The sequence below is a fragment of the Primulina tabacum genome, chromosome 1 (assembly GCF_025594145.1).
Source record: "Primulina tabacum isolate GXHZ01 chromosome 1, ASM2559414v2, whole genome shotgun sequence".
Taxonomy (NCBI): domain Eukaryota; kingdom Viridiplantae; phylum Streptophyta; class Magnoliopsida; order Lamiales; family Gesneriaceae; genus Primulina; species Primulina tabacum.
The window spans coordinates 44,102,743-44,113,555 of record NC_134550.1 but is presented as its reverse complement, the minus strand read 5'-3'; positions in this window follow the sequence as shown (position 1 = coordinate 44,113,555).

Genomic DNA, 10,813 nt, shown 5'->3' with positions numbered 1-10,813 from the left:
GTGCAGCATCTTCAAGAGAAATCTCCATCCCCAGAAGAAGAATTTGCTCTTGAATTTGAGAGAGATGTTCTGCAAAGAAATCTTAACAATCTCTCAGAGATAGTAAAACAGTTGTTTCATGAACATGCCGGTGAAGTAAATGCTAATAAATTCTTCTGTGACCGCATCTCTAAGGAAGTCACCAGCACGGCAGAATCTTTGGCCAAGCTGAATGTTGAAACTAGTATCTTCAGGAACTCTGTTTTCACAAATCAAAATAACAATTTGCTCGATCAGGCTGAGATAACCAAAACTTGTCTCTGACCATGATTCCTCTATTCTCTCAGTATCCAACAATGTTGCAGTTATGGATTCAAAACTCGAACTTATTGATGCCAAGATTGAGTCTCAATCTCAATCTCAATCTTTTCATGCTCTTACTGAACGAGTTTCCAACCAAGCATCGTATCTGGAGATGCTAAATGATGGAATTCATACCCTTACTAGCCGGGTGGATGATTTGCTCACTCAAATTCAGGCTAGTGATGCTAAAAAGGGGGAATCAGAAAGCATAACATGGGGCAGAACTGGAGATAGCATACTTCATGCAGAGTCATCTTTCAGAGATCAAGATCCTCAGAACAAGGAAACTATTTTTAGAGACATTGGCACTGATTAAGCTCTTTTACCTCGAATTATTTTTTATTGTTTATTTGCTTATCGATTATCTTGTTATGAACTCTATCCGCTTTTCGTTATAACTGTTGATCTTCATCTTTACTAACACCTAGGTTTTGGCATCATCACAAAGGGGAAAATTGTTAGACTTACTTTAATTGTGGTGATGAGAGTCAAAACCAGTAGGTGGTGATAGTAAAAATAGAGAAAAATATAAATAGCAGAAGCACTCATATCACTAAAACAGAAGCAGTACTTATCGAGTATTTCCTAGCTAAACTTAATGGTTAGCAAAAGCAGAAGCAGAACGTAGCCTAAGCAGAAGCAGAACGTAGCCAAAGCAGAAAGCAGAACATAACGTCTCTCGTTTTATCGTTTCAAGCCTTAATGTTACCGTTACCTTACATAGTACTAGTATTAATTGTAACATTTAATGTTGTACGAAGACATTTAACACGCCTTACTAGTTTTGATATAAAACAAAGATTGATTATTCTGAAGCTTTCTGCAGGACCCTTTTTCAGTGATAAAGCTGATTCACTCAGAGCCAAAAAAGCCGTTTTGTTTATAGACGTTGGATTCAAGGTTTCTATATATTAAATGATCAATCTAATATAGAAAACAACGATTATTATTAACAAGGAACACATTTTCTGTCTATCATTCCAACCACTACAAGAAAAAATCCATACGACAACGGTTTTTTAAAACTGTTGTTAAAGCCAGTGTCGTTAAATGGTTCGCTCAAAGACAACGGTGACCGTTGTCGTAGCTACAATTTGCGACGGTTTTCAAAATCGTCGCAAATGAAAACTGTTGTCGTGCTACAATTTGCGACTGGAACCGTCGCAAATATCATTTGCGACGATTTTTAAAACCGTCGCAAATGATATTTGCGTCAGAAATCATATATAAACCGTCGCTAATTAGCGACTGTTTGTTACACCGTCGTTACATTTAGCGACGGTGATTAATAAACCGTTGCTAAATTTAGCGACGGTATTCATGTGCAAAATCGTCGCTAGCGACGATTTACATTAGTTCCGTCGCTAATATTTTAGGTAAAATAAAAAAAATTAAGAATTTAATAAATCTGTGTTGTGAATTGGTACAATCGTATTAGAGATAAAAAAATTTAAGTGTCGTAAAGTGATAAAATCGTGTAAGAGATAAAAATTTTAATTGTTTTGAAGTGGTAAAAAAATCGTGTAAGAGATAAAAATTTGAAGTGTTGTGGAGTAGTAAAATCGTGTAAGAGATAAAAATTTTAAGTGTTGTGAAGTTGTAAAATCGTGTAAGTGAGAAAAATTTTAAGTGTTGTGAAGTGAAGTGGAAGAAAATGGAGCGAATTTACAGGTATTTATAGAGAGTAGTGGAAGAAAATGGAGGGAATTTTAGGTGGGATCGAATTTTTGAAATTTGCGACGGTTGTCTTTCAACCGTCGCAAATTCAGCAATGGTTTTAGCTAAACCGTCGCTAATCTGTAATCTAAAATGTCGCTAAGTTCAAATTAGCGACGGTTGTACATGATACTGTTGCTAACTTTAGCGACAGATCAAATTAAATCGTCGCTAATGAGATGTTGTGTTTTATTCTAAACACACACTAATCGACAACGGTTTTCTAAAATCGTTGTCGATTGTCAAAAAAAACACGCTAATAGACAACGGTTCATGAAACCGTTGTCATAAACGTTCAAAGACAACGGTTTTACAGAACCGTTGTTATTGACCCTAAAAACCGTTGTCTTTGACTCCCAAAAGACAACTGTTTTATAAAAACCGTTGTCTTTTGCTTAAAAAATGATCTACCACAACAGTTTTAACTAAAACCGTTGTTAAAAGTTTTTTAACAACGGTTTTAGTTAAAACCGTTGTCATATGTGTGTTTTTGATTCTGAAATTTCTTGTAGTGAACGTTTTTTTGAGCAATCAAGAACTACTCTTTATCTTCAAACTCAATATACAGAAAAGCAGCACACTCTTTATAGCAGATATCTGATCTTCTAAGATCGTCTTGTACTCCTGTTTCTTTATCTCTTCACAAGCTATTAACCTTATTATATCTTATCGAGAAGAGTTTGTAATATGAAAAAGAGTCTTTTCCAGAACCTTGTTGTATTCATTATATTGTGTTGTGAAACTAAGAGTTTCAGTAGGCGAAAGGTATGTCCTACTGAAGTGGGTGTGTACAAGAGTTGTACTGTAAAAACCAAAGTCTTTTACTGATACCTTCTGGAAACAGAAGAAGGGGGAGACGTAGAAGATTTCATCTTCGAACTTTCAGAAACAACTACTGTCTACTGTCTACTGTTTTATTGTTTTCACATCAAACCATCAGATCGTTTCCGCACAAGTTATTGTGATCTGCTGAAAATATATTCGAACAAGATAAGCTATAATCTCTAACAGGATTCTAGCACCTTTTCAAAAACGTCAAAGAAAGGAACGAGTTTATTCACCCCTCTCCCCCTCTAAACTCTAAATCGATCCCCAACAAAGTTGATTTCCATTTCCACAATATTAATGAAAAGTTTGAAATAAAATTCTTCTCACAATTGAGGTCAATCTGAACAAAAAGAAAAAATAGTATTAATGAAATTATAGTTTTACCAAGGTTGTGTATTTTGACCATATCTATCAAAATACTTGGTAAAAAAATTATGAAAAATCACCACAATTTAGAAAACTCAACTATGAACAATATTTGTTTTATGTGAAAGAAGCAAATCTGTTGGCAAGATTGTCAAAGATGGAGTGCAATATACAATTAAGACTTGGGTCATTCATGAAGAAAAAATTGTACCAATTATATGTAAAAAAAATATTTTCTTTTCTTTTGTCTCCTCAAATTAGCCTATAAATAGGAGTATATTGTGATGAAAGGAAATCATCTATCATTTTATGAATAAAACTTTGTGTTCATAATTTTTCTCTCTTTATTTTTTCACTTTAATAAAATTATCATACTAAGTATATATTCCATGTTCTTCATTTCCATCATGAGTAGCTAATCTTCCAAAGTCAAGATAAAAAGGTAACATTCTTGGTATGATAATAAAGTAATAATATTTAATTATTTAATCATTATTTATTATTTATGTTTTATTTAGTTTATTTTATTCAAACATTTTTGTACCCTACATATAAGTGAAAGATTTGATTTTTTGATTCTATAACTACACCAAATTTTTGGTATTATTTAAATATTAGTTTGGTATCATCAACCATTTAAAGTTGTTACTTTGATTTGATGTTTATAAATATATAGCTTAATAAATACTTGACAACATTTTTAATTTTTGGTGTATATAATTTATGAATAAGAGAATAATGTATAACAAAAATATAAATAATAATTATTTAATATATTAGAACCATTTTATCAAGTGAATTCTAATTATTTACATTTATTAACTTTATTTAAATATCAAGAGTTAATACTCTCATCTCGACTATTTAATTTAAACATACAAAAATCATTATATACGGTTAAAATAATAAAAAACAAATGTTTCCATGTTGACAATCTGCACCTGGGAGTGCAACAATCACAGTTGTGGCAACCGTCTTTTGGATCTCTCTAAGATATCTGGAGAGTCTAGATGTGTAACGTCCACAAGTCAAATGAATTAAATTACATAATTGCTTTAGTTAATTGATTTTAAATACTTACATGATGCATATTATATGATTAAAGATATGATTAAATGATTAAATGATTATATGGCATGATTTCATGAAACTGAAGGATTTTACCCGAATATTCGATAATATGCTGGGGAAAAGAGACCGGGGACGACCAAGACAAAATATATATTTTTCAATAAATATTTTCAAGGCTTATTAATATGATTAAAAATGAATAAATTCTTCTAAAAATGATAGAATTCAAATTATTTTACGAGACGAGTTCGATTTTATCTCGGAAGCCGGTTTTGGGCAAATGAGGGACTTTTAAATATCAAATGCATTATTTTTTAAAACAAATTTTTATAAACTTTTATTTTTCAATAAAATTACTCCTAAACTTGAAAGCCCAAAACCCAAGGCCAATATCATGCAAATTAAAATCTATAAAATAGAAACATATGCTTCTAAACACACCATTCAGCCGAAAACACACACACACCACACACAAATTTCAAAAATACCCAGGGGAAGAAACAATGAGTCTTCATCGTCCGTTCATTCTTCCTCGCACCCCACGTCGATGATCGTATTTTTTAAGCGTTATAAAACTCAAAGGTACGTTTCTAAACTCCCTTGACGCATCATTCAATCCATCACATTTTGTTTATTTTGCATGAAAAACATTGGTGTTTAAATTGCGTAACGTTTTGACGATTATTTTTAAAGTTTTGAAAGTTTTTACGTATATATGAACTTGTTATGATTTTCAAAAAGTACGATGCCAATAGGAGGTGTTTTAGGGACGGGAAAAGAGTCGTTAAGGGAAGAAATACACGCTGGAAACCGAGCTTGGCTAAGGAGGAGGAAGTCTTAGGGTTTCCTAGCCACTTGATTGAATATTGGTTCGGCTAGGAGGGTTGTGCGCCGAGGGCTCGGCTTGGACTGCTCTGGGACTCGTTGAGGGACATGACTAAGGAATAGGAAGATTCCTAGCATGGCTATGATTCAAGGACTGCTGCTAGGGAAGAGTTCGCAACCGCATGGACTCTTCCCATGCACGCACATGTGCGGTATCAGAGGGGGAGGGTCGTGGCTTGGTTGGGTCGGTCTAGGATGGTCCATTAGAATCTAGGGAGGATGGTCAAGAGTTGGGTCAGGGGCTGGTGCATGGTGGTTCGATGGTGGCTCGACCAAAGCTTGTGGGAAATCGTGCGGCTCTTGTTCTTATTGTTGAATATTTTCACTACCGCAAGTATACGGTGTCAAGTTTTAGTACTGGTTAGAGTACAGATATCGATCCCACGAAGAGTAAATATTTAAAACTGTATATTAATTACCACCATTGACATAGCTCAACTTTATTTAAACGAATCAAATAGTTGGTTTAAAATCAATTCAACTAAAATAACAATTCCTGTAATTCTAGCACGCAGCAGAAAATTCACTGAGGAAATAAATCTAGAGATATGATTTCGTCGAGTCTCCCATATGCTAAATTAACATTGACTAACATTTAATTAAATTGCATCCATGTTTATTAACCAAGAACTCACAGTATTTTCTATTCCCACTATCGAGTGTTAAATAGAAATGTACTACCTATTACTGATTTTCATATGTCTATTCAAAATCACGTAACACGTAATAAAAGTAAACAAGGTTCTTTTATGGATTCGTCAGAGTTATACGTCTTTTGCACGTTATAAATATCTAACGATGTGATTTCTTCTGTCCTAATTTCAATCCCCTCTGTCGAGTGTTAGATTTCAATTATGTAATCAATCGAATTATGGCCAGTAATTCAAAAGCATTAAAAACAAGAAATCACAAATAAACACGATGAAATAATTCAATGAAAATTCAAATCGTCGTTCACATAGGTTCAACCACGACTACATCAATCACTAGATAATAAAATTAGTTCATACTCGAATTTAATTCACCACAAAACATGTTTGTAATCATTAAAAAAACGTAAAAGTAAGAAACCGAATTAAGAACGTGTTGGCGAGAGATGAAAGTGCTTCTCCGTGTCCGGATTCACCGTCTTCTATCTCCGTTCTTCGCGTCCCGTGATCCGTGCGCTCTCACTTTTTCTCCTTTCTCTCGAGTGGTGTGACGGCTGTGCTAAAAAGATTTCGGAACCCCCAAAAAAAACACGCCGAAGCCTATTTATTTCTGAATGTACGCGCCGCGCGCATATGCGCGCCATGAGCGACGCATATGCGCGCTGCTCTCGGTATTTCACTTCTTGGGGCATTGCTCGCGCATATGCGCGATCTTACTCGCGCATATGCGCGAGTCTCACTGTATGGGCCGCGCATATGCGCGGCTTTGAGGGCGAATATGCGCCAATCTTTCTGTCCTAGTTGCGCATGCTTGGCTCACATCTCTTCTATTAAGCGCCATTTTGGTTCATTTTTCACGCCCATGTCGTGGCCGCACCTAGCTACCTGCAATCACACCAAAAACAACAAAAAGCGCGTAATTCGGCCCAAAAGACTAACAATCTGTATGAAGTATAAGAATAATATAAGTGCATTAATGCACTTATCAAATCCCCCCAAACTTAAACTTTTGCTAGTCCCGAGCAAAATCAAAATGAAAATAAATAAAACATTAACTAGACTCGACTAAACAAATCCTAAAAAAAAAAATAACTAAACGAACAAGAATTGTGGAATAACAGGATAACCACTAGCCTCAGAGATTAGAGCTTCCATGATTTTGAATCAAACACATGCCACATTACTCACAGTTCACGTGCGTGTGTGTTTTGCTATTCTCGTTTACCCAAACCAAATGCCAAAGTAAGTTCATAACTTTTTCTTTTTCATAAAATTCTGGACCCCTCGACACACACGTAATTAGCAAAACCATTGAAGCACACATTCACCTTCACAAATCAACAGGACTTATAGGGTAACATTTGGCTAAACAAAGTGGTATTATGAAGGCAGCAATTAACCAAATAAAATCCAATATCATGAGATGCGCACATGTACGCAATCAAATTCTGTGTTTATTGACGGTATTTTTCAAGTGTCCATAGGCTTAACTTTGACATCTCTTCTCCACTAGTATATTGGGTACGTGTGACTTGGTTAATAGGTCTTTTAAGCTTATAACGTTAGGCTATGGCTAATGGCTTCAAATGAAGGTCAGGAGTCAAAAGTGAGAGAAAACAAACCAATTTATTTTTCAACACGCGTCTCCTTCCTTTTGTTTCACTTCCACTTGCCTTGCCACAACATTTTCACCATTTTTTCCTCCTTTTTACATCACATGTCATACTCTTTCCCTCTTTATTCAACTTTTTTTTTTCTTTTCACCTTTTCATGATATTCTTATATACACACAAGGGAGAGGAACTTTTGTAGTGATACACAGGTTCGTTTTCTCTCAGTTTTCGGTAGGTACTAGTGTATATGCTAAAAAGTTGGTAGCTGACGTAGGAGTTTAGAATTGATACGAATGGGGGCTTTTGTGTGCCTTGGCACACTCCATTCGATTTTCATTAAGCTCAAACATGGGACACTAGGGTGTATATGATGTTATGGGTAGGCTTGAAAGGCTCAAACGTTCCAAAAATCACCTAAATCATCCCTAAGTCACACAATACCCGTATCTCGCCTCGAAGAGTGCCAAACTAAGTTCTAGACTACTTTCAATTTACCAATCAACAAACACAGACAGATCATGTTTTCGGGTATTCAAACAGAACAAATCACATCTCATTCTCATTTAGGCTCAAAGGGCTAACAATTGACAGTTTATTCAAGGAAAAACAGGCCCAACATAAATCAAAGACTGCCTGAATCATTTTTGTGTTAGTGAACATATAGCTCAACAACAAGAAATCACATGCCGGTTTTGGAGTCCGCTCATTCATTTCAAATCACAAACCACATGAACACTCTCTCGACATCGGGTGTATCAACAATCATAGCAATCGTGCTTTAATGTGTAAACGGTTAAGTAAAGATGGCATGCATTCGGATTCGTAATCAAAGAACAACATGAATTTCGGGTCAACTCTCATCATTGTTTGGTTATTACCTTAATTCCACAATTCCAAAAAAAAAAACAATTAACGACTACGAAAAGAAAAACATAAAGATTAAATGAAACATTTATTTTTTTTAATTAAAAATAAAAAAAATAACATCAAAGCAACAAATCAACTCAGATCAAATAATCAAATCACCCCCCAAACTTAAAATATGCATTGTCCTCAATGTATAAACAAGAAAGAAATGGGACACGCATACCTCACACGACGAGCGTCAGTGCTCGCCATCATCATCATCGACATCCTCATCCATGTGCTGGGGTGGGGCCTGTGGAGGAGGTCCTGGATGCTGTGGTGGCCATGCAGGTGGCTGGGGAAACATGGGATCTTCTGGACCTAAAGGCGGGAACCGCTGAGCGAGCACGGAGGTGAAATCCATCATGAATCCCATAAAATGTTCCGTGCGGTACTGAAGTGAATCTAGCACCTGGCGCTGCTCGACTAGTAACTGCCTCTGATCCTGCATCTCAATCTCTAGTCGTCTCAGTCTGTCTCCCCTGCGCTCTCTGGCTGCTGCATGTGGTGGTGGAATCTGTGCTTGTGGGGGCTCCTCTTCGTCCGGCAACTCATAGGGAACATAGGATGCGCCTCCAAAGAAAGCAACAATGGGGGCCTTTGGCTTGAGAACTGGTTCATCAGGGGCCCATGAGACGCCAGCCTGGCGGCATAGCTCGGTAACAGTGTGGGGACAAGGGAGGGCAACCGTGGCTAACCCTGCGCCGGCTCTCATAATCGAGCCATAAATGATTTTCCCCACGTCAATTGATTTGCCCGTCAGGATGGCATAAACCAATGCGTCTTTGTCCTTGGTGACATCGTAGTAGTGAGAGGACGGGAGGATGCGGGCTAGTACAAAAGATGTCCATGCACTAGCGTTAGGACCCATGTCGGTTTTCTTTAAAGATGTAGGCCCGTTCGAGCTCATTTTCCTTACGGCGCTGGCCTCACAAATGGTCTGGATGACCTCTGTGTAATTAACTCCTTCTTCGAGGAACTCACTGTACTCGTCCTGATCGAAACTGGGCATCTGATAAAGCGTGTTGATCGTTCGAGAATCGAACGACACCAATTTCCCTCGGACCAATACTTTAGATTCCTCATGGCGAATCCGGAGGTTGGCATAAAATTCTCGCACAATGGAAATAACGGCGTCCGACGGGTGTTGAGCGAACTCCACCCATTGCCTTCGTTCCAGTTCATTTATAATCACACCACGTGCAATGGACAAATTGAACCCCCGTTCCGGTATTATGGGCCGTGTCATAGTACTGTCATATATCTGCTTGGGCCTCCTCATTCCAGAATCGGTGAGAATCGAAGCTTGAAGAGGAAGAGGCACCCTTTTTTGACCTCTTTTTCGGCGCCATATCAACTCAATAATCCAATATCACAATCAACACCGACTAAATTTAACAATTGAAGAGCCAAAAGAAAAATATGGTAATCACACCCCAATATAGGTAACGATTATAATTTCACCAAACCACTTAATCCGGTTAGCAATACGATATATGCCCCAATCACAAACTGATTTAGGACAAAACGAAGTACCCACGTCACAATAACAGAAGTTCCTCTAAAAATCGAACATCAATTCTCAATTATTCTCAAGATTTGAGAAAATTTCGAAGTAAAGCCTTTAACTTCACGAGAGAGTTACCAGAAATCGGAGTGTTGGTGGAAAATTTGCTGTTGTGAAGGCGGTGGTCGGCTTTCGGTAGTGGGAGGCGGCGGCGCGGGCTTCTGAGGAAGAGCGGCGGCGGCGTGGAATGTTGAAGGAGGGAGGTGCTGTGACGTGAGGGAGAGTGGGTTTCTGAATTCTGAAGTCGCGATCCCCCTTTTTTTTTCTTAAGCTGAGTCGCGCGCATATGCGCGCCATGAAGTGGCGCATATGCGCGTCTGCTACTGGCCGGCATGCTGGGATGTGGCGCATATGCGCGCCAGGATTGGCTCATATGCGCCGACCTTTCTGGAAATTTCGCGCATATGCGCGCTCGGAGTGGCGCATATGCGCTGACCTCTATGCCAATATCGCGCATGTGCGCGGAGCACACTGTCCAAGCGATTCTTGAATTTTATTTATTTTTTTTAAATACCTGCAAAAAATAGCAAAATGCAAATTAATACTTGAGAAGATTAAAATTAATAAACTAAAGAATCGAAATAAAATAAATAAAATGAAAGCAAAAATAAATAAATGTGGGTTGCCTCCCACACAGCGCTTGGTTTAACGTCATCAGCCTGACTTTCTTCAGTCTACTTTGGTTCTCGCAGTGGGATGTTGTCCATGTGTCGCACTTCATTTCCAAAGTAATGCTTGACCCTCTGACCATTGACTTTAAATGTCTGACCATTGTTGCATTTTAACTCAATTGCACCGTGTGGGTACACTGTTTCAATTGTGAAAGGTCCAGACCATCGTGATTTTAACTTACCAGGGAACAATCTCAG